This window comes from Apis florea, unplaced genomic scaffold (assembly GCF_048593485.1).
Source record: "Apis florea isolate Af1SG1 unplaced genomic scaffold, ASM4859348v1 contig_3391_pilon, whole genome shotgun sequence".
Classification (NCBI taxonomy): Eukaryota; Metazoa; Arthropoda; class Insecta; order Hymenoptera; family Apidae; genus Apis; species Apis florea.
Window position 1 is genome coordinate 3399545 of NW_028256754.1, and position 25185 is coordinate 3424729.

The following is a 25185-nucleotide window of genomic DNA, read 5'->3' on the forward strand; positions in this document are numbered from 1 at the left end:
AGAAAGAAAATCCGCGATATCGTTTCTGCATTTAAACGATACTTTCATTTCCACCCCCGTGACTTCATTCATTCGTATTTTATCGCCGAGAAGAAAATATTTTCTACATCTCCTTTCCTTTATAATTTTGATGCAAATTAACGGGAAATTATTGGAAAGGTATCCGGGTTTTAAATGGAACCGCTATTAAATATTGAACATGAGGAACTATGAATAAAGTATTGCCAGTCAAGTGTCGCATTATTGTCAAAATGTCGATTCGTCTTTAAAATGGAGCATTAACGATTGTATTGTATTTTATTATAAATTCGCAGATTCATATTTTTATGTAATTAAAAAGTATTTTTGAATGATGATACTTTTGCACAGTTGTTCCTTACTTTAATTTTAATTTTAATTCCTATTTTTCAGATAGTGAAAAGCATGGACGAGTGGATAAACAGTTGATCACCTTTGTATTCGATAAATATAATAAAATTTAAAAATTTCTTTTCTAAATATTTTTTTCATCGAAAGGATTCAATATCGTTAATTTTTTCAATCTTGTTTCAATTGATAAGTATTCTTCTTCTTCCTTCATTTGATACTTTTTCAAACAATTTATATTTCCAATAAAAGATCATGTTTCATTCTTTAAAATATTTCTATCTTCGTGAAATCGCGAACAATTGAAAAATCCTAAAAGAAGAAATGGCGAATGGAGGATTGGAGAATCCAATGGAAAGAAATCCCAATCTCTATCAAATGGACACCTCGATAAGTATCATTTTTACGTGGATGCTTGAGAAATTGCTCCTATCTAAGACCGGTTATCATCGTTTATCGAGTAGTACATCATCGTGGAACAGAGAACAGAGAGAAGTTTCGCGAGAAATGTGTTTCAAAGAGGTCGAGAGAACATTAACAATTCACTCAGAATTATCATCGCTTCGTCGATCGATAACTAATAAATCATTCACAGTTACATCTCGATTACCTGTTTCAATATTTTCCATCTACCTTAACTGTCTCATTTATCAGATTTAGGAATTAATTTTTACACCAATCGTCATAATTCTAATAGAGTAAAAATATTTTTATTTTACACGATATCGATTCGTGGAATATTATTTTGTTGCAGGATCGATCGTACAAATCAGAAGAAAAAAAAAATGCAAAAAAAGGCACACAGATCAATATCGATTGAAATTTGTTTATTAAGAGCAATTGAAATTTTTCAGAAATAGAAGGAATTTTTGACATGGATATTGACAAGATTATATATATATCTCTTCCAAAAAAGAAGGGTCACACAAATATTTCAGACAAGACTGAGACCCTGTTGTACCATTATTTTGGAAAATCGAGGTCGCAAGAAAAATTAATTCGTAAAATAGGATCAAATTTTTAAATTTTCAAAACTGTAGAAATAATTTAAGACAGCTGATATTAAAGCAATTAAACTTCAAGATCAAATATTAAACGTGATTTTTCAAACAGATTCTTCTATAAGTGGCACAAATTGTACAATAAATTTAATAATCTTTACGAGATCAGAGATAACTATAATAATTATGTTAAAAATACAAATTAAATATAACATTTTCGTTCAATGAAATTTTTTTTTAAATAATGGCCTATTTTTTCCAATTTTTTTCTTCTTTTCAATATCAAAATCATATGACGTAAATATGCAATGCAGTGGAAACCGATCGCAAAAACGAAAGCATCGTTGGAAAAGGCTTACAGTTTGTCAACCGAGCCATTGTGTAAAATAAAAGGGCGATATATGCACGGTATTGTTCTCGATATCGAATGTTCGAAAATCGTCTTTTTGAAAATGGAACTGAAGAAGAAAAGAAACGAGCTACTTCCTGTCGAGAACAATTGTATCACGATTGTGAAATTCACTTATCCTCTCTTTTCTTCTTCTTTTTTTTTTTTTTTTTCAGATTGGAAATGTAGATTCGAGAATTCTTTTTCGAGGGAGTGAAAAATATGTATAGCACGAATCATCGAATTTTTAGAATTAATTATAAGGGAAGACTTGCAAAGGAAAACACGAGAGAATTGTTAATTGTTAGTTTAATTATAAAATTTTGAGATTCTTTTTTTCTCTTTGATGTTGTGAAATTTTAATCTTTTGAATCGAAATTTAACTGAAATTTAAATCTTTTTAAATTATTGAATTTAAATTTAATTTAAAATACAATTCCTAATTTTTCGAAATTAAATTTATATAAAATTAATAATTAAAATTTCGTTCTCCTTTCTTAATCGTGTTATTTAAAACGTATTAACTTGTATTTCGTGTTATTAAAATTTATTGGATTTACGAATCAGGAAACTAACATTTTCCCAAGTTTTTATTACGTTTTTTTTATCCACATACGCAGACCCCCATGATTATCCCGTGGAAAAGTGTAAAACTTTTATTTAAAAACTTCCTCTTGTTTCTCTAATGGTCTCGAAGGATTGAGACATCAGAAATGCAGAAATTTCCAATGAAATTTCTTCCCCTTCAATAGAAAGATTAATCGCAAAATATATTAATAAATTGTACGATTAATTTTATGAGAAAAGTTACGACCAAGTGATACAAGACGCTGACAAACTTAATTTTAATCAAACAAAGATTTCATCGAAAACGAAAAATTCTGTAAATCCATTCCAAGTTTAAAAAAAATTAATTCATTATTTCAAAAATTCATTATATTTTCAAAAGAGAAGTAAAGAAAGAAGAAAAGAACGTGGAAAACCAACCGATTCTCCCGATTTTATTATTAATCAAAATTCAATGGCTCGCTCGTCGAGTTTTCCTCATTAATCGAGCCGATAATTGTGGAAAATTGAATGAACCACAAACGCGACACGTTCTCGAGGCAATCGTCGTTCGTTAGAGCCACGTTTCCACATAATTCACCCGCACGAATTTTCACCAATCCACCACCAGTTCTGACAGATTCTCGTTTCAGAGATTACACCCTCGGCTGGAAACGTTTTCGATTCGACGGAATAAATCCATGGGGTGGAGGGTATCCTCGGCCCGTTCTCATGCCAGAATCCATTAAAAATTTAACAAAATCCAATATTGGGTCGCGAGTAATATAGGATAATCTTAAGTAATTAAACTGGATTATAAACTCGTGATTAGTTCAAGAAATTAGAATGAAATTAGAAAATGAGGTAAGTATGATTTTTTCTTTTTACAAGTGTATCAATATACAGTTTTTTTTTTTTTTTATAAACAGGCCTTTTCATTTGTCATTCTGTATATATACGGAGGATTGGATATCAAAGGAAAAAGGAAAAAAAAATTTTGCACGTTGAACATTGAATCTTGCCATAATCTATAATTTGTGACTTGTCCGATCCGTTAGTATTATCATCATCGGTTGGTAAATTATCATGCAAAAGGGGTTAAATAGGTGATAATATCAAGAATAATCGGAATCATTGATCGATTTGTAATTCATACCTACTCGTTGTTGTTTCACGTATAATCGTATTACAATTATTGCCCTCGCATCATTAAAATGTTACGTTTAAACGAAATAATTGGCCGTCGTGTAAATCACGTTGGGATTCTAAACAGGAATAATGAATCATAAACGGAATCATTATCTTCAACGTCGCCTATATAACATTACCTATATAATTATCCGGTTAATTAAATTCCAACATCGAATTCCGACAACTATTTACGATCCTTAATTAATGTTAACCTTCTGAAACGGGTAATTCATCGTTCATTGATCGTCGAAATCTTTTATCTGAGATCCATATTGCGCGAAAAATTTATTATTCCAGAAAAAACCCATCCATATTCCTCTTTTACAATCTCCATTTAAAATTATAACAACAAAATGCTTCACTTTAATACGTAATTCGATCTGACGGAATACATTGTTTCGAAACAATGCGCGATATCGTATCGAGCATAAAAACGACTGTGAAAATGATTAATTTAATTTGTCAAAGAAAAGATTAATAGCGGAGGAAAACAATAAATGTTGTGTCGGGAATACAGAAACATCGAACAACGGACGCAACGACCGATTTCTGCCTCAATCAACGGCGACGAAAAGTGGCGGGCGACAATTCCGTTTGACTCGGCCGCGTTTACGCAGCAATTGCGATAAATAAAGGCGTACGAATTGCAACTCGCGAATCGGCCACGATTTGTACGATCACCCTTTATTGGTTTACGAAATATTCGGGACGTGGCCGGCATACGCGAACCGTTATTACCCGATCGTTATCTAATTTCCAGCTGATTCGACGCGTTTCTGATTATAAAAATTCGAATTTAATCGTTACTTTTTCTTCAACTCCTCGATTCCTGTATGAAGTTTATGATAACGAGGGGATGCCGTTGAGCCCGTTGTTGATTCTCGATGTAACGAACGAGCAATTTGGAAATAACATTTATAATTGCGAATAATAAGAAACGATGGTGGTTGGCTCGATGATTCGAGTTTTAAATTTTGTCGCAGAGACTTTTGATTGAGACTTTTTTCTATAACGTGTAATTCCTACACGAATTATAGTTAATTTCAACAGCATTCCACAGAGAATTTCCACAAATTTTTCACACGCGAAAATAAAATATAGAACAATGGAAGATCTAAGTTTTTCGACAGAGCCAAGTCTTAGTCTTTTTCTAATCTAGTGAAGATAATATGACTGTTAAATGAATATCGCTTTGCTTTCCTCCTTTCTATTTGAATCCAAGGAGATACCTCATTTTCACGAACATCCTAACCCTGTCTCGTCAATTTCGTTGATTCCAAGGCTCGAGGGATGAATCGACACGGGTATCGATGCGTGTATAATAAAAATTTTAAACGGATCGAGTTTAGTAAAAATGGCGGCACGGATGATAAAGCTGCTATTGTGTTTCGTTACACGTCGAACGGTGAGTAAACTCGAATAACAGGGAATAACACGTTATCACGGGGTTGGTTTAATGAGCCGGAAGCAGTCCGAGAGCAGGTTTGAGCGTGACGGTTGGCAAAAAGGGAGGCGAGGAACGCCATCGACGTGAATACGTCGCTCGAAATAAGCCACTCGCGCGAGCTTCGGCTGTTTGATGAACGCCTAAAAATATCTGGCTGCCTAGAAATCGTCGATGCTGTTCGTCGTTCTATTGTCGTTCCTTCAAAGATTCTCTTTTTTTATTTTATTTTTTTTTTTTTTTTTAGCAAGCTTCGCGAGTTTCGCGACTTGGGAATTCCTCTTTGATTTCCTCTTTTTCCTTCGTTTCTTTTTTCTCTCCCTCCGTTTCTATTAGTGTTCGTCTTGTGGAATTTTTCTGTTTGGAATTGGGTACTCGAGGTGTAAGTAATTGGCAGAGGGTTGAAATTTTAGAGATTTTGGAGGGATTTTAAGGTAAACATTTGTTCGAGTATTCTTTTTTTTTTGACGAGGGGAATTTTAATGAGATACGCGTACGATAAAAATTATGGAATTTGGAATTGAAAAAAATTGTAGAATTTCGTTAAAGGAAAGAAGATTCTGGGATAAGAATTGACGCGTAAAAAGTTAAACGTGTACACTATGAAATTGACGTTTAAATCGTACAATTGGAGAAGTGCTTCTGTTATTAGATTTTATTTTTTCAATGCATAACAAAATAAAGTGAAAAATAAAAAGAAAAACACACATAAAATATCTTTAAATTCCTTCGAAGATAGATTTCTTATTTTCTATCGTTTGACTTCTTCGAAACTTTATTCCTAGCTCAAATCTTAACTCATCAAATATCAAAGTTTGTATAAACTGTGTACAACATGTACGTAAAACTTATTTTTTCTAATCACTTTTAAATATAAAAGTAAATACACAATATCTGATAAAAATAATATTCAATCTCTACCATTTTATGACTTTATAAACGAGAGGAAAAAATTACCCAATTCGAGTCACCACTTGTTCTTTCATCCGTTAAAGTTTTCCCATCAAACACTAAAGTTTTTATTGTTAAACGGCGATAAACCTTTTCTAAGCATCCGCAAATAGTTCCATTAAAAATTGAAAGAGACGTTCTCGTAATTCTTCGCTAATACAAAAATGGTCGGGCCGTAGAGTGAATATTCCGCTTCAAAAAGGATTAAAAGCTGCAGCGGTATCGACTTTTTGAGCGTTTTAAAAATGAAAATTTCAGATCCATTACTATCGACGACTCGGAAATCCTTCTTCGATCGCAAATTATGCATTGTTGCGAGAGTTTTATCCATCGCGTGGAAATTTATTCACGTTGAAAAAATTCTTTCGATTGTTTTGAAAAAAATTCCCTGATCGTTTCTCCACTGTTTCCAATGGAAAGAAAAGGGTAATTATTCTTGTCTTACTACGTCTTCTTCGTCATTTTATGCGATCATGAAAATTAATTCATTATTGAAATGTCTAATTGTTCGATTTTTTTTTCTAAATTGCGAATTCAACTTCGTTTTAAATCGTTTACAAAATCGATACAAAAATAACGTTTAAGCAAATTATATCAGTAGTTAATGCTCTCTAATTCTGTATCCATGAATGTATGAATCTATGTATTCATTTTCGTCGTATAAATAGAGGCATAAAATGATATATAACATGAAGAGATTAAAGAGAAAAATTAAATTCGTATTATTAATGATATATTCAGAATTAACAGAATTCTTGATCAAATCTCTTGCATAACATCGTTTCCTAATAAACTAGTCTACAAGTCAGTTATTAAAAAATTAATCCTTCTACGTTAAAAGATGTCGATATAGCAAAACTAAAATTTTTATATTTTATTGTGTATTATTAAAGAAAAAATTCATTCAATCTTCAATTATTCGTAATAACGATCTAAATTAGTAATTGTAAAATTATGACAATTAATATTAACGTTCATATTTGCAAGGATTCAAGGCATGAAGAACAATCTATTCGACTAATTATTCCTTCTATATTTTTTTTTTTTTATTTTATTTTTACACGATGCCAGGATCTTTCTAACGAAATTACCCCCCAGCTGAGAAAAAAATTTCCCTGAGCTGAGAATCTAGGAAGCCTTTTTATTAGTCTCCATTTTTGCCAAAGAAGATTAGTTACATTGAAAAAAGAAACGAATGAAAGGCTTTCTACTCGGCGCTTTCTCACTTTATTCATTCACGGTTCAGTTCCTTCGAATTTTTAGAAAATCACATTGCCGTTAAATCTCTTTTAAATCTTTTTGTCCGGGACGAGATCCTGAATTATAAAATTTAGATCGCCGAAAAAGATAAATCGTGCAACGGTAGATCGATCCAGATCTGTCCAAGTTAAATCAATAAAGCATCTCTTTCGATTTTAAACAATTGTAAATTAAATTAAAAGAAACAATTCCAATTTAACTTGTACGAAGGAAAATAGACATTCTATGACGATACAAATTGTTTCAATTAAAAGAAAATTATACTTGAAGTTTAATGCAGAAATATATTTATACATTTTATAGGAACCAAGTTCTACGACTTCTTTCGTATTTGAGAGTCTGCAGTCTGTCTGTCAATTTCAAAGAAAATTGGCGTGGAAGCTTGAAGCTTGAACGCATAAAAGCTTTCGTAGAATCGTCACAAGAATCGCGATTAGTCGAACGTGAGGCAAGAATTTCTTAGAGCAATTACTCACGAGTACTATGATCACCAAAATGCTTGAAGATAATTTAGGGTTACTTGGAACAACTTGGGGACATGTGACTCGGTGCTTCATAATGTTAATTACGAACTTCGTGAAGTTCGCAGGCTTGTCGAGTTAAGCTTTTCATAAATCTCGTATATCGGTAAATTTGGAGGAAATTACACGAACGAGCGGAGCATTCGTTCGGAATGAAAATTGGACAGGATTTCTGTTTCGTCCACGAAAACTTAATAACAAATGAAACTTTTTTTACAATCTGGAGCAGAGCTTTCCAGTTTTTTTTATAACAATAACCTGCTACTCTCCTCCCTTCTCGTAGGGATGATAAAATTAATAAGGTAAATATGAAATTATATAATAATATTTTATTTTAGAAGATCGAAGAGTTGAAGTGAAGAGAATAAGAATAATAAATCAATAATAATGGTTTAAAAATGGTTGTTTCAAATTTTTTAAATTCCATATAATTTGAAAAATTTTCTTGTGTCTAAATGTTTGTTTTCTTTTAGTTCGACGAAATTAAATAATATTACAAACGATAACGTGGCTTTATTTCGAAATTATTCTTTCGCTCGCTAGTATTCAACACCACGTAGAACAAGAATGTTACGATGACCGGAAATTATGAGAGCGGTTTATGAAAGACGCGTGAAGAATAAAATTCTTTTGTTAACGATTCGAAATTATAATAAACGTAAGTATAGTAATATCGTGTATAATGTATAATGTATATATTAATAATAATTTTAAATTGTATATGTTCTTAAATAAATAATATTTATTATTTTGTGACTGTAATCTGTTGATCGAGTTTCGATTTCTAATTCGACATTTTTCAATGAGAAATTATGGAAAAATTGTATGTGGATGGAAGAATTCGAATTACGCATTTGATGGGGAAAAAAAATTATCAAATTTCAGAGATGAGACCAATGTAATCTTCACAAATATACAAAAATGGCGATAATTTTAATATTACATATCGAATTAATTGTAATTTGTTGCGATTAATCATAGTTATCCTATGATTACACAGATATATCTATTAACTAAATAATTAATGTAATGCTAATATACATGCAATCAATATTGAATTCTTGTTCAACAACAAATTTATATTACATATCAAGTGATTACATCAAAAATATCAATATGTAACAATTAAAAATGTTATCGACATAAAATTTATTTACATTAATTTTATTAGGTATATGAATTTTGATGTAGAAATAGATGAATGATCAATTCCATTCCAAAAATATCAATATAGTTACGAATATTTTGACGCGCGTTCGTAATTATGCTGATGCAATAATTATCCTCTGATTACTCAATAATTTGGAATTCAGAGCAAGCATGCCCATAACACCAGTGACTATTAACATATGTTAAACTAAGTGCACGTTTGCGGATAAGCATTTCTGAATACCTCATTCCATGATAGTTCGCTTCTCCAGCGATGAAATTCATATTCAAATATGTGTTCACCTTTCCAAAGAATCCTTTGTAATTATTTACAGTCGTAATCGTTCGTAATTTAATTAAATCTTTCGAATATTCACAATATTTGCTAATCTTTTATAATCGTAAATTTTTTAATAAAGTTAAAACTTTTGCAATTCTCAATCCCAAATCGATCGATTCAGCTTCATCTTTGCAAAAATTGGAAGCAGAATATTTCTTTTCTTCATTCGAATTTTAAATTGTTAATTTTTTTGTATTAATCTGGAATTTATATTGGATTATTTATAATTCTCTAAATTCCAATCAATTATTTCAATCGATGAAAAATTAGCTTATACTTGATATTGATATTGTAAGGCTTTAACAATATTGTATCTAAGCAACATGCGTTAAAACAATGAACAATTTATAGATCGATTTAATAAACTCAATAACTCTGACCTCGAAATAAAATTATACATTCTTCGAATTATTCTTTTCAATTTTGAGTAATAAAATATTAATTCCATCGTAACTAACGATAAAAACTTTGTTTCTCTTTGCTTTCATTTTCGAAATGCAATTGTAACGGCAAATTGGAACGAAATTAAAATAGAAAACACGCGTGGCTCGCTTGCATAAGGGATCCTTTTCAATCCAATTGAATTTTTATCCGTATGTTTGATTATTAAAAACCATCCGAAAAAGAACACGATACGTGTGTGTATATATATATATTTTCTCTTTCACGAAGGAAAAGTGAAAATGAAATAAAAATCCTTTTATAACAAGACCGTGTTGTTAAAGATCGCAATCATTGTTACACGAAGGGCTTTGAAAAATTTAATAAAACTATAACCCGAGCCCCGATATCGATTTTAAATCCAATCGAGTACCAGATCCAATAAAAACTTCCCTTTTGATCTTACCTCTCGATTATTAATCCCGCCTCTCTTGTTTCGCGCCACTTTGCGACGTTATTAATTCGCCATTCGAATTTCGAGTTCGATTTCAGATCGAAGATCAACGTTATGACATATCCGAGACACTCGAGCGAAGCTTTCGATCTTCCGTTACAAAATTTCACTTATTTCTTCTATAACACGTAATCATAATCAAAATGTATATAATATATCTGAATTTCATTTTAATATAGAGCATACATCGTAGAGTATACCGATTCTACAGGCAAAAAGAAATGTACGTACAATAATATCGATCGAGTTGATACATTTAACAACTTCATTTGCCGAATAGAGAATGAATTATTTTGATTGATATAAAACAAATCGAAATACTCATCCTGAGTATCCTATTCTCCATCGAAAAACCCTCGACAACTTGGCTTCCAGAGACTCTGGAATCGGATTGGTCAGTCGAAACAGGTTTATCACGGTTTGCGCAAGCGAGAACAAGGAACGTTTCTGAGAGGATAATGCAATTCGCATTTTCTCGAGCGACAACGTTCCCCGGGACTTTTGATAGTCATCCCTCCAGGTTTACAACTTCTCAGAGAACGTCCCCCCGTTCATACCGCGATTGGACCACTTCCAAACCGTCCGCAACTAATTCTGTCCGACTTACAAACCGTGCGGATTTGCAGAATTTCGTAAAGCCACCGATCGACACGTCGTACCACGAGGGGGGGGCAATCGCGATCGGATTCGGTTCGAAAAGTCCGACTGACAAGTCAATTTCTGTTTCGCGTTAATGGGATGCCCAGCCATTCTGTTTCGCTCGAGTCTTCGACTGGAAAAGCTTCGGCTGGGATAATTAATGACGTTGGTGGAGAGAATTTTATTTCGAATGGATCCCTTTTTTTTTTGTCGATTTGAATATTATAAATATCTTAACTGTACGAAAATTATAATTGAAATTAATCGAGAAATTACGATTTTTGAAACATGAAATTGAAAATTTAGAGAATCGTTGTTGAAGATTATTGGAGAATCTTATAATGGAAACAACGAGACAGATTTACAGGTATGTGTAAGGAAAATTCAAGAATATTTTTAACACTTCAAATTCCTTTTAAATCGACGATCGAAAAAATGATCGCCACCCTCGATTGAATCAATACATCTGCAATTTTCCGCCATTAGCTCGAATGTTCCAAATATCTCTAATATCCCAATTCAGATTTTCGAGGCTCGTTTTATTGCAAAATGTAACAACGCGTTGCGGGATATATCGAAGCGATTGTTTCGACAATTGCGTTAGAAATTCGGGCGGAAACAGGATTGGGTAGGGGAAATCTCGATTATCCGGATGTGATTGAAGACACTTTCATATATCGGCGCTTCCATTAACCGAACTTTCTATTATCTCGACGCGCAATAAAACGTTAACGATCGATTATCCCCGAATAAATTCGCTTATTAACGTGTGCAATAATATGGCCTGATAAGTGATATAGGCGAATTTTAATTGTTAATTACGTTTCCTAATTAGCTCTGTGATCTCGATATAATTTCGTCTCTCGTGATAATTATATTTAATAACCGAGCGTTGGTTGGGGCATCGAAAGAAGATCGATATATATCTTAATCTCATCCACTAAATATTTATCAAATGTTATTTCTTAATTTTGTAATAATTAAATCATTTCGATGATCCATCCACCGATTTGAATATCATATAAATTCTGCGAATTAAAACTTTTTGAATAATTCAAAATATATTGGTGCAGAATAGAAATAGAATGTTTAATTTTAATTTTAACAAATGTTATTTTAATAGACAGATCTCTCGAATGAATATATCTTTCGTGTTGATATACTTTCAATTATATTAAAAATTCTTGAATATTTAAGGAAGGAAGAACATTTTAACATTTAAACGAAAGATGACAAACAAATAGATATTCGTTACAATCGCAGTTTCGTTAATTCGATTACGACGAGTTAATTTTTCTCCATTTAAAATATTTACCTTCCCCCACGAAAAAAATCACTCGTGTGGATATTCGAGCCATTATACAAACTAACAATCTGCAACGATCTTTAGAGAGGAAGTTAGGAAAGATCAAAGATATCCGGAAGCTTGTTTCCCCGAATAGAGGACCGAGAACTATCACGGGTATAACGTGGAAGGCCGGGGATAAATATAAGAAGCTTTGGATGCAGAGGGAAGCCCGGGGCATCCCGGAATTTCCTTCGACGAAAGAAGATCCTAAAAAGCTGCATCGCTGTTCTGAATCGTCGAATTGTAAAGAAAGAAATTGCGCGGCTCGCTCTCGAAGACGATTAAAATTTCCAACTACTTCCATCCTCCATAAACTTTCCGCATTATTCATCACCGCTTCGACGAGAACTTTCTATCTGTGAAAAGGAAAATTGAAGGTACGAAACGAAATCGTGAAAAAAAAAAAAAGAAAGAAAGAAAAAGAAAAAAAAGAAAAAGGAATGAAATAAGTGTTGTAAAAATGCTTCTCTTTGCTACATATTATTCCCCCATCGCCATAAAGCGGCGGTCCGACACCGAGTCTGAAACCGTAAAAGGGATCTTGGAAAGAAGAATAATGAACTCGGATGATATTGCAGCGGAAAGAATTTAATTTTTTGCCTGGTGAACGCGAGGCGGGCGAGCGAAGATCATTGAATCTTCTTTCGAGAGCGATTTTCCACGCGCGGGAAAATTTGAATAAAATTATTTATTATAGGGAGAGGAACTTGCTCTGTGTGGATATTTTTAAGAGAAAAATTGAAAAATTCTTGACCGAGTTTCCGAAATTATGAGAGTTTAATAGAGTGAGGAGTATTTTTTTTTTTTCTTTTTATATTTTCGCAAATAAATAGGAAGAGGGGAGTGTCACGTTTCGATTTATGACGTGGAAACGAGAAAAATTTTTACTCAAATTTATCGCTTAGTTTTCCTATTTATCTTCGATGCCACTTTATGACACGATCCTTGATATTTGATCGTACTTCTAAATATATTTTCCAATTTAGTTGTTCTACATTTATCGTTAAACACGATAGAAGAAACATTTGGTTAATTTTTATTTTTAATTTCATCAAGTAGTCACAATTAATGTTTAACTCATAGACCAATAGAATTTAACAATTTACAGTTAACACCAGTAAATGATTTGCAATGAGAATGCAAAAAATATTTAATCTCCAAATTTCGATGACTGTTATACATTTCTCAACAACTTGCGCTTATAAATTATTTCGTCACTCGTTCCTCGAAATACGATACCCTTTTCCAAGGATTAATTAACGAGGAGCGACAGTGAGACGTTGTCCTAATAAATGCCAGACAGTCGAACGATCGTGAATCGCGATATGCGGATGTCGAACAAGGCTTTGCTCATCATCCAGCAAAGAATGGCCGGCACGAAATAATTGTTTCGAGTAACACTGCATTGGGGAGGGGGTTAACCGTATAAGAGCGAGTAATTACCCGTTTCGCATCCACAACTCCATTAAACCGGGAAGAAGAAGCAATTACTAAGAGGGAAGCCAACTTCCACCACTTTATACCGCCCTGCTAAACACCAACTCAGAATTACTTTCGTATTATTATGCCTTTGTGGCGCGTGGTAATTAATCTTCTATTCGCCAAGTTGGATCAGAATAGGGGGACCGCCGAGAAGGAAAAACGTTGATGCAAAGGGATGAATGGGAGGGGAGGGAGAGGGGGATTCCAACAACATTGGAAAGAGGATTTCTTGGACGAGGAGTGGTTTCTTTTGAGGGAGGGGTATGTTAAAAGTTTTGTCGATTAACTTAACGTTCATTCAGGAATTGAGGATATTGTTACACCGAGTGTCGATGCATAATTGGAATCGATTTTGGAAGTTGAAATTCAATCTATTGGAAGGCTGTGAAGCTATTGAAATTACTTGGCACGAACAATACGTATATGTGTATCAGTTTCTGTCAAATTTATTTATTAGCTAATTTATCATGTAACATCAATAACATCTAAAAGTTAGAAAGATTAAATTAAATGTTTAAATATAATTAATTATAGCGTAATATAATATTATGAAATTGATATGAATGACGTTTCAGATTGTGTACAGAGTAATAAATATAATCACGATGTAAACAGGAAGAGAAAGAATTTATCTCTTTTCTTCATTATACTACAATTGGCACATCTGGTGCGTGCTTTTATAGGGTAAATTAAGAAGGATGTAATAAGAAAATTGTCTACATACTTTGATAAATGTCTAAATGACATCTAAATTGATATCGTATATTATATGTTTAAATAATTTTGGAATAATTTTTCAACAAATTGATCAACTATTTCTTCTTCAATTCTTACGTGTCTCATTATTGGTGCTTAGATTTCAAATCACGTTGAATCGTGATTGAAATCAAGGGACAAAGTGTGGAAGGTACAATTAGCAGTCCATTGTTCTTCGAAACTTTGCGAGTTTCAGATATTCTTATCTTGTTCGAGATTTTATTAAGTTTAAAATGAAATCAAAGTGATTCTCATTAATTCGTGGTTAATTCCGACTTAAAACGGAGTAAACGATCCGTGAATATTTCGACTAATCCCCGATTATATTTGCTGATCAAATTGTAAAAGTATTCGATACGATGAACGTTTCAGTTCTCCGGTCTTTCGAAGGAGCAAAGAATTTCTTTTTCTCTCTTTCGTTTTTTTTTCCTTTTTCTTTTTTTTTTTTTTTCCGTATCTCAGGCGTGATTAAATTAAAAAGAACGAAGCATTTAATCCACCAAATGACTTCATCCGAAGCAGTTGTTCCTACAGAAAGATCTCCTCCACCTCGCGAAATTACTTATCCTTCTACAATTACATTTCACCCGGTAAAATGAAACTCTTACCCCCTCTCCGCTACATCCCCATTCTTTCACCTTAATTCGTAATTTCTTTTGTAATTCCAACTATACGAGGGGGACGAGAGGCGTGATTTACCCTTAATAAACTTCATTCGATCATGCTTGAATCTCGATTCGAACTTAGCAATAATAGAAATTTCGGTCAATTTTATCGAACCTCCGAAAATTTGGCGTTGTAACATCAAATGTTTTAATGTTAAATCGTCAAGAGATTAATTGCGTTAATATTATAAATATTTCAGATAATTTATTTTTCAAATAAAAATATTGAACATTGTATATATTTATAAAAGAATTAATAAAAGGATTTAATATCACCCGACCTCTTCGTTTTTATTCTAACATTTATCATAGATTCATCGTAAAAAGAAGAAAAACGATGTCTCAGAGTTAAAACTAAAACGTTATTCTATATCTTTGCACATATAGAATATTCAACATAAATAACCACTATTCAAATTCAATTTTACTATTCTTCATTTTCATTCACCGACTGTTTGTTAATTGCTTCATCAATTGTGACTCGTATCAATAATACACTCAACAAAAATCACCCTCCATAATTAAGAAATTGAGTAATCGTCGATCCAGGTATTCGTACCCTTCTCGAAAATTTTTCCACGCCAGATGCATGATCACGCGCTTACAATCCTTTGTCTCATTTTTGTATCTGTTTCTCCCGCTTCCCTCTCATCATCCCTCCTCGAGTACCTGATCGACCCGGTTCGATCGTGCCTTGCACTCTCCTTGTTGCATTGTCCCGCACTTTGTGCACGCGCGCCAATCTAGATTGCTTTCGATGCGGCATCCTCGACTCCCCTCCCCCACCCCCTTCTTCCTACTCATTGACATTCCGTTTTTCTCGCAGATTCGTTTCCATTGGGTATTTTCGTCCGAGTGTCGTCGTTCTAGTCGTCGTCGTCGATTTCATGGGGTCCCATATCGAGAAGAGGAGACGAGGCACGATGAGAACGTGTGTGTGTGTGTGTGAATCGCGTGGAATTCGAGTTAATCTTGATCACGAGTCGAGAAGTTGTATTACATATTTGAGGCGGATAGCGATGGGATGAAATGAAGTTTGAAAATCAGTTGATAAATCAGATTCTTTTGCGAATATTATGATCTTGAAAAGAGAAGGTTGCAGGATAAATAATTTGTGATTGTTTTTCGTGCATTCAAAATGAATTCTGTTGAAACTGGTTATTATTTTTCGTTAGTTCTTCGTAGAAGACAAGAAATAATTTTTTTCCACTTTTTCTACGTTTCTTAGAAAGTAGCTGTTGCATAAAATTGTTCATTTTGGAAAGAAAAGGAAGAAATGGAAGAAAAGGAAGAGTTTTGAGAATTATCAAAATCATATAATTATGAATTTCTATTCATCAATTCTTATTATATTATTCGATAAATAATTTGTTCAAGAGCTTGCAAACATTTTTTCTGAAAATTGGACATACTTCTTGCAATTATATTCAAAAAATACACGTCCAATTTATTTTCATTGCAATTTTGTAATTTCGTATTTTTAATAATACGTGATGATACGATTATTGAAAATATAAAGTTCTATATATACAGCACTGTTACAAAACCACGTATAACAATTCGTTTACAGAAAATCTAGCACATTTCTTCGAACGATTTCTTTTCTCTTCGATTGAATCAAGCTCGAAACCGAGATATAGCGGGGTTAATTAATTCCTGCTAGCTTAACGATTGACCTAGAAACCTTGATTTTTAGAGGAATTCGGCCGAAAATGGGCCCATGAAGATGTTGTAAATGAAAAATATTGTGGATAGGTATCGAAAAGTTCCCTGGTTATTTGAAATCGGAATTAAGTGAAATGAATTTTAACGGTTCACTGCGTTGTATCTCACATTTCATTCTTGTTTGTACGTTGCATCTGGTAGTTATTCTATTTTTGTTTTACAATCGTGAAATTCTAAATTTGTCTTCATTAATATTCGTGAAATATATTTGTTTCTTTTTATTTAGAAAAGAGTTAGAGAATAAGGAGATTTAACTAATAGTTAACATTAAAAAACATATGGTCATTAAAAAAATAAAATTGACTCCTTGAGATATATAAATAAAGTAAGACTTCTTTTTACGTACACTCGTAAAAAAATTAATGATATCAGATTATTCGTATCTTGAAATCATACAATCATACATTTGAAATCATACATTTATAAAACACATTTTAATATAATAAAATAGTATAGCATAATAGTGTCACATAATCCATCCCTCATATTCCTCAATCCTTTAGAATTAAGTAAACTGTTAAAAAAATGATAAATTGGCTAAAAATATGGCCCATCTAAAGGTAAGTATAGAAAGATAAATATAAAAGGTAAGTATATAGAGGTAAGTATAAAAGGTAAGTATAAATACAGTACAACAAATTATATGCAACCTTCTTCATAATTATATTAACATAATAAAAAAAAATATAAAATTGGCAAAAATACTCATCTTGGAATTCTACGGAAAATATGTAAAAGTTTCAGATAAATTACATATTTCTTAAATATCAGAATAAAAAAAATTACATATTTCTTAAATATCAGAATAAAAATTCAGAAAAAAACTTCCTACTTAAAAATTAGACCTTGTATTAGGAGAACATAAGTTAGGTAGAAGGTCGCACTAAAAAATTTCTCCGAAAATTCCGGAAGTTCTTAGAAAAGACGTCAAATTCCGAGAATCTCTGAAATTCTTGGAATTTTCAAAACAGATCAAACGAATGAAATTTCTGACCGAAAATGCGGCTTTGTATTAGGAGAACATGATACGATAGGAGGTCGATCGAAAAATTTTTCCAAGAAATGACGTCAAATTCTCGGAATCTCTGAAATTCTTGGAAATGACGTCGAATTCTCAGAATCTCTAAAATTCTTGGAACTGGGGTCGAGTTCTGTGTATTTCTAAAATTCTTGGAACTGACGTCAAATTCTTGGAAATTTCCAACAATAGATCGAAACTTTTCGCTAAAAATTCGATGTATCTCGCTTGTTTTTAGAGATATTAAAAAATGTTTCGAACAAAAGTTACTCGGTTTCGAGGGGGGCATATCCCGATTCCATTCATTTTTTTATAAATGGAAGGGTTAAGGACTTATGAACGCAAATGTGGTTTTTTTAAATGGGACTGTACTCTTTTTGATACACCAATCATCGTCCCTTAGTATTCTCTATAAAAAAGTGTTAAGCCAAAAATGGTAAAAAACTTATAGTTTAAGAGATAATTAATATCTTCTAAACTAATGGTTTTTTTCAAAAAATACCCCTATTCATTTTTATAGAGAATGCCTGAGTGCATCGATTTGTGCATAAAAAAGTATATGGTGCTATTTAAAAAAATAAGGGTGACCTTGATAATTTTTTTACGAGCTGATAGACAAAAAAAATGGGTGCACCGGAATATAGTCCATTCGAAACCATTCAACTTTCATTCGAAACATTTTTTAATATCTTGAAGAATAAGCGAGATATTTAATAAAGAAGAATGGTACCGAAATTCCCCGATCGAGGTAAAATTTTTGTCCAAAAATGCGACTTTGTATTAGGAGAACATGATACGATAGGAGGTCGATCGAAAAATTTTTCCAAGAAATGACGTCAAATTCTCGGAATCTCTGAAATTCTTGGAAATGACGTCGAATTCTCAGAATCTCTAAAATTCTTGGAACTGGGGTCGAGTTCTGTGTATTTCTAAAATTCTTGGAACTGACGTCAAATTCTTGGAAATTTCCAACAATAGATCGAAACTTTTCGCTAAAAATTCGATGTATCTCGCTTGTTTTTAGAGATATTAAAAAATGTTTCGAACAAAAGTTACTCGGTTTCGAGGGGGGCATATCCCGATTCCATTCATTTTTTTATAAATGGAAGGGTTAAGGACTTATGAACGCAAATGTGGTTTTTTTAAATGGGACTGTACTCTTTTTGATACACCAATCATCGTCCCTTAGTATTCTCTATAAAAAAGTGTTAAGCCAAAAATGGTAAAAAACTTATAGTTTAAGAGATAATTAATATCTTCTAAACTAATGGTTTTTTTCAAAAAATACCCCTATTCATTTTTATAGAGAATGCCTGAGTGCATCGATTTGTGCATAAAAAAGTATATGGTGCTATTTAAAAAAATAAGGGTGACCTTGATAATTTTTTTACGAGCTGATAGACAAAAAAAATGGGTGCACCGGAATATAGTCCATTCGAAACCATTCAACTTTCATTCGAAACATTTTTTAATATCTTGAAGAATAAGCGAGATATTTAATAAAGAAGAATGGTACCGAAATTCCCCGATCGAGGTAAAATTTTTGTCCAAAAATGCGACTTTGTATTAGGAGAACATGATACGATAGGAGGTCGATCGAAAAATTTTTCCAAGAAATGACGTCAAATTCTTGGAAGTGTTCGAATCATTGATCGACATTTTTCGATGTATCTCGCTTATTTTTCGAGATATTAAAAAATGTTTCGAATAAAAGTTACTTGGTTTCGAGGGGGGCACGTCCTGCTGCTCATCATTTTTTTATAAATAGAAGCGTTAAGGACTTATGAACGCAAGTGTGGTTTTTTTAAATGGGACTGTTATCTTTTTAATACACCAATCATCGTCCCGTAGTATTCTCTATAAAAAAGTGTTAGGCCAAAAATGGTAAAAAACTTATAGTTCAAGAGATAATTAATATCTTCTAAACTAATGGTTTTTTTCAAAAAATACCCCTATTCATTTTTATAGAGAATGCCTGAGTGCATCGATTGGTGCATAAAAAAGTATATGGTGCTATTTAAAAAAATAAGGGTGACCTTGATAATTTTTTTACGAGCTGATAGACAAAAAAAATGGGAGCACCGGAATATAGTCCATTTGAAACCATTCAACTTTCATTCGAAACATTTTTTAATATCTTGAAGAATAAGCGAGATATTTAATAAAGAAGAATGGTACCGAAATTCCCCGATCGAGGTAAAATTTTTGTCCAAAAATGCGACTTTGTATTAGGAGAACATGATACGATAGGAGGTCGATCGAAAAATTTTTCCAAGAAATGACGTCAAATTCTCGGAATCTCTGAAATTCTTGGAAATGACGTCGAATTCTCAGAATCTCTAAAATTCTTGGAACTGGGGTCGAGTTCTGTGTATTTCTAAAATTCTTGGAACTGACGTCAAATTCTTGGAAATTTCCAACAATAGATCGAAACTTTTCGCTAAAAATTCGATGTATCTCGCTTGTTTTTAGAGATATTAAAAAATGTTTCGAACAAAAGTTACTCGGTTTCGAGGGGGGCATATCCCGATTCCATTCATTTTTTTATAAATGGAAGGGTTAAGGACTTATGAACGCAAATGTGGTTTTTTTAAATGGGACTGTACTCTTTTTGATACACCAATCATCGTCCCTTAGTATTCTCTATAAAAAAGTGTTAAGCCAAAAATGGTAAAAAACTTATAGTTTAAGAGATAATTAATATCTTCTAAACTAATGGTTTTTTTCAAAAAATACCCCTATTCATTTTTATAGAGAATGCCTGAGTGCATCGATTTGTGCATAAAAAAGTATATGGTGCTATTTAAAAAAATAAGGGTGACCTTGATAATTTTTTTACGAGCTGATAGACAAAAAAAATGGGTGCACCGGAATATAGTCCATTCGAAACCATTCAACTTTCATTCGAAACATTTTTTAATATCTTGAAGAATAAGCGAGATATTTAATAAAGAAGAATGGTACCGAAATTCCCCGATCGAGGTAAAATTTTTGTCCAAAAATGCGACTTTGTATTAGGAGAACATGATACGATAGGAGGTCGATCGAAAAATTTTTCCAAGAAATGACGTCAAATTCTCGGAATCTCTGAAATTCTTGGAAATGACGTCGAATTCTCAGAATCTCTAAAATTCTTGGAACTGGGGTCGAGTTCTGTGTATTTCTAAAATTCTTGGAACTGACGTCAAATTCTTGGAAATTTCCAACAATAGATCGAAACTTTTCGCTAAAAATTCGATGTATCTCGCTTGTTTTTAGAGATATTAAAAAATGTTTCGAACAAAAGTTACTCGGTTTCGAGGGGGGCATATCCCGATTCCATTCATTTTTTTATAAATGGAAGGGTTAAGGACTTATGAACGCAAATGTGGTTTTTTTAAATGGGACTGTACTCTTTTTGATACACCAATCATCGTCCCTTAGTATTCTCTATAAAAAAGTGTTAAGCCAAAAATGGTAAAAAACTTATAGTTTAAGAGATAATTAATATCTTCTAAACTAATGGTTTTTTTCAAAAAATACCCCTATTCATTTTTATAGAGAATGCCTGAGTGCATCGATTTGTGCATAAAAAAGTATATGGTGCTATTTAAAAAAATAAGGGTGACCTTGATAATTTTTTTACGAGCTGATAGACAAAAAAAATGGGTGCACCGGAATATAGTCCATTCGAAACCATTCAACTTTCATTCGAAACATTTTTTAATATCTTGAAGAATAAGCGAGATATTTAATAAAGAAGAATGGTACCGAAATTCCCCGATCGAGGTAAAATTTTTGTCCAAAAATGCGACTTTGTATTAGGAGAACATGATACCATAGGAGGTCGATCGAAATATTTTTCAAAGAACTGACGTCAAATTCTTGGAAGTGTTCGAATCATAGATCGACATTTTTCGATGTATCTCGCTTATTTTTCGAGATATTAAAAAATGTTTCGAATAAAAGTTACTTGGTTTCGAGGGGGGCACGTCCTGCTGCTCATCATTTTTTTATAAATAGAAGGGTTAAGGACTTATGAACGCAAGTGTGGTTTTTTTAAATGGGACTGTACTCTTTTTAATACACCAATCATCGTCCCTTAGTATTCTCTATAAAAAAGTGTTAAGCCAAAAATGGTAAAAAACTTATAGTTTAAGAGATAATTAATATCTTCTAAACTAATGGTTTTTTTCAAAAAATACCCCTATTCATTTTTATAGAGAATGCCTGAGTGCATCGATTTGTGCATAAAAAAGTATATGGTGCTATTTAAAAAAATAAGGGTGACCTTGATAATTTTTTTACGAGCTGATAGACAAAAAAAATGGGTGCACCGGAATATAGTCCATTCGAAACCATTCAACTTTCATTCGAAACATTTTTTAATATCTTGAAGAATAAGCGAGATATTTAATAAAGAAGAATGGTACCGAAATTCCCCGATCGAGGTAAAATTTTTGTCCAAAAATGCGACTTTGTATTAGGAGAACATGATACGATAGGAGGTCGATCGAAAAATTTTTCCAAGAAATGACGTCAAATTCTCGGAATCTCTGAAATTCTTGGAAATGACGTCGAATTCTCAGAATCTCTAAAATTCTTGGAACTGGGGTCGAGTTCTGTGTATTTCTAAAATTCTTGGAACTGACGTCAAATTCTTGGAAATTTCCAACAATAGATCGAAACTTTTCGCTAAAAATTCGATGTATCTCGCTTGTTTTTAGAGATATTAAAAAATGTTTCGAACAAAAGTTACTCGGTTTCGAGGGGGGCATATCCCGATTCCATTCATTTTTTTATAAATGGAAGGGTTAAGGACTTATGAACGCAAATGTGGTTTTTTTAAATGGGACTGTACTCTTTTTGATACACCAATCATCGTCCCTTAGTATTCTCTATAAAAAAGTGTTAAGCCAAAAATGGTAAAAAACTTATAGTTTAAGAGATAATTAATATCTTCTAAACTAATGGTTTTTTTCAAAAAATACCCCTATTCATTTTTATAGAGAATGCCTGAGTGCATCGATTTGTGCATAAAAAAGTATATGGTGCTATTTAAAAAAATAAGGGTGACCTTGATAATTTTTTTACGAGCTGATAGACAAAAAAAATGGGTGCACCGGAATATAGTCCATTCGAAACCATTCAACTTTCATTCGAAACATTTTTTAATATCTTGAAGAATAAGCGAGATATTTAATAAAGAAGAATGGTACCGAAATTCCCCGATCGAGGTAAAATTTTTGTCCAAAAATGCGACTTTGTATTAGGAGAACATGATACGATAGGAGGTCGATCGAAAAATTTTTCCAAGAAATGACGTCAAATTCTTGGAAGTGTTCGAATCATTGATCGACATTTTTCGATGTATCTCGCTTATTTTTCGAGATATTAAAAAATGTTTCGAACAAAAGTTACTTGGTTTCGAGGGGGGCACGTCCCGCTGCCCATCATTTTTTTATAAATAGAAGGGTTAAGGACTTATGAACGCAAGTGTGGTTTTTTTAAATGGGACTGTACTCTTTTTAATACACCAATCATCGTCCCTTAGTATTCTCTATAAAAAAGTGTTAAGCCAAAAATGGTAAAAAACTTATAGTTTAAGAGATAATTAATATCTTCTAAACTAATGGTTTTTTTCAAAAAATACCCCTATTCATTTTTATAGAGAATGCCTGAGTGCATCGATTTGTGCATAAAAAAGTATATGGTGCTATTTAAAAAAATAAGGGTGACCTTGATAATTTTTTTACGAGCTGATAGACAAAAAAAATGGGTGCACCGGAATATAGTCCATTCGAAACCATTCAACTTTCATTCGAAACATTTTTTAATATCTTGAAGAATAAGCGAGATATTTAATAAAGAAGAATGGTACCGAAATTCCCCGATCGAGGTAAAATTTTTGTCCAAAAATGCGACTTTGTATTAGGAGAACATGATACGATAGGAGGTCGATCGAAAAATTTTTCCAAGAAATGACGTCAAATTCTCGGAATCTCTGAAATTCTTGGAAATGACGTCGAATTCTCAGAATCTCTAAAATTCTTGGAACTGGGGTCGAGTTCTGTGTATTTCTAAAATTCTTGGAACTGACGTCAAATTCTTGGAAATGTTCCAACAATAGATCGAAACTTTTCGCTAAAAATTCGATGTATCTCGCTTGTTTTTAGAGATATTAAAAAATGTTTCGAACAAAAGTTACTCGGTTTCGAGGGGGGCATATCCCGATTCCATTCATTTTTTTATAAATGGAAGGGTTAAGGACTTATGAACGCAAATGTGGTTTTTTTAAATGGGACTGTACTCTTTTTGATACACCAATCATCGTCCCTTAGTATTCTCTATAAAAAAGTGTTAAGCCAAAAATGGTAAAAAACTTATAGTTTAAGAGATAATTAATATCTTCTAAACTAATGGTTTTTTTCAAAAAATACCCCTATTCATTTTTATAGAGAATGCCTGAGTGCATCGATTTGTGCATAAAAAAGTATATGGTGCTATTTAAAAAAATAAGGGTGACCTTGATAATTTTTTTACGAGCTGATAGACAAAAAAAATGGGTGCACCGGAATATAGTCCATTCGAAACCATTCAACTTTCATTCGAAACATTTTTTAATATCTTGAAGAATAAGCGAGATATTTAATAAAGAAGAATGGTACCGAAATTCCCCGATCGAGGTAAAATTTTTGTCCAAAAATGCGACTTTGTATTAGGAGAACATGATACGATAGGAGGTCGATCGAAAAATTTTTCCGAGAAATGACGTCAAATTCTCGAAATCCCCGAAATTCTTGAAACGAACGTCAAATTCTTGGAAATTTCGAAATGAATTTCGAACGAACGAAACTTTTGGCCAAAAATTCGATTTGTATCAGGAGAGTATGATTCTAAAATCGGTGGCAAATTTTTTCAAAAATTTTTCCCAAAATTTCATGGTAGAATTATTTTTCTTAGTTTTCAATTATTTATAGAAGAATACAATTGTGGAAATCGTATTACGTGACATTTTTTAAAAATTTGACGTACGTTTTTTTCTTTTTTTACTTACCTTTTATACTTACCTGTATATACTTACCTGTTCGCCAAATTTTTTCAGAAACCAATCATTTTTTCATCATTTTACTTATATCTACGTTCATGTACTTATATCTAAACATTTTATAGGTTTCGTTACGTTGTCAAATTATACTCAATCGCCGCCGAAAAAAAGTCGGTTCTTCGACCAGTTTACGTGTATCGACGTCGCCCTTTTAACGCGATTTTTGTAAGCCTTGCCGAGTCAAAAACAGTCGTATAAATTGAAACAGCTCATTAACAGCGCGTTATATTAAATTTCGCTAATTATGTCGCGATTTGTCGCAAATGAAACGTCGCCGCCTGTTCGGGACCCGTCACTCACCCGATAATTAGCGGAAAGAAAGAGAGAGAAAGAGAGAGAGAAAAGAAGAAAACGCGAAACGTGTCACCAAGAGTGAAATTCCATTGAAAGAATTCCGTTCAGTCTCGAAACTT

General features: G+C 32.5%; 1 protein-coding gene and 1 long non-coding RNA gene across 4 annotated transcripts in view; one reads left to right on the top strand and one right to left on the bottom strand.

The window, feature by feature from the left end:
- The window catches only part of nrm (neuromusculin), a 378011-nt gene that overhangs the window by 162882 nt on the left and 189944 nt on the right, over positions 1-25185 (bottom strand). The window lies entirely within an intron of this gene.
- Positions 6030-8506, top strand: LOC147656976 (uncharacterized). The gene is made up of 3 exons (XR_015293389.1): positions 6030-6313; positions 7451-7970; positions 8142-8506. It is a non-coding gene; the product is annotated as an uncharacterized LOC147656976 (long non-coding RNA).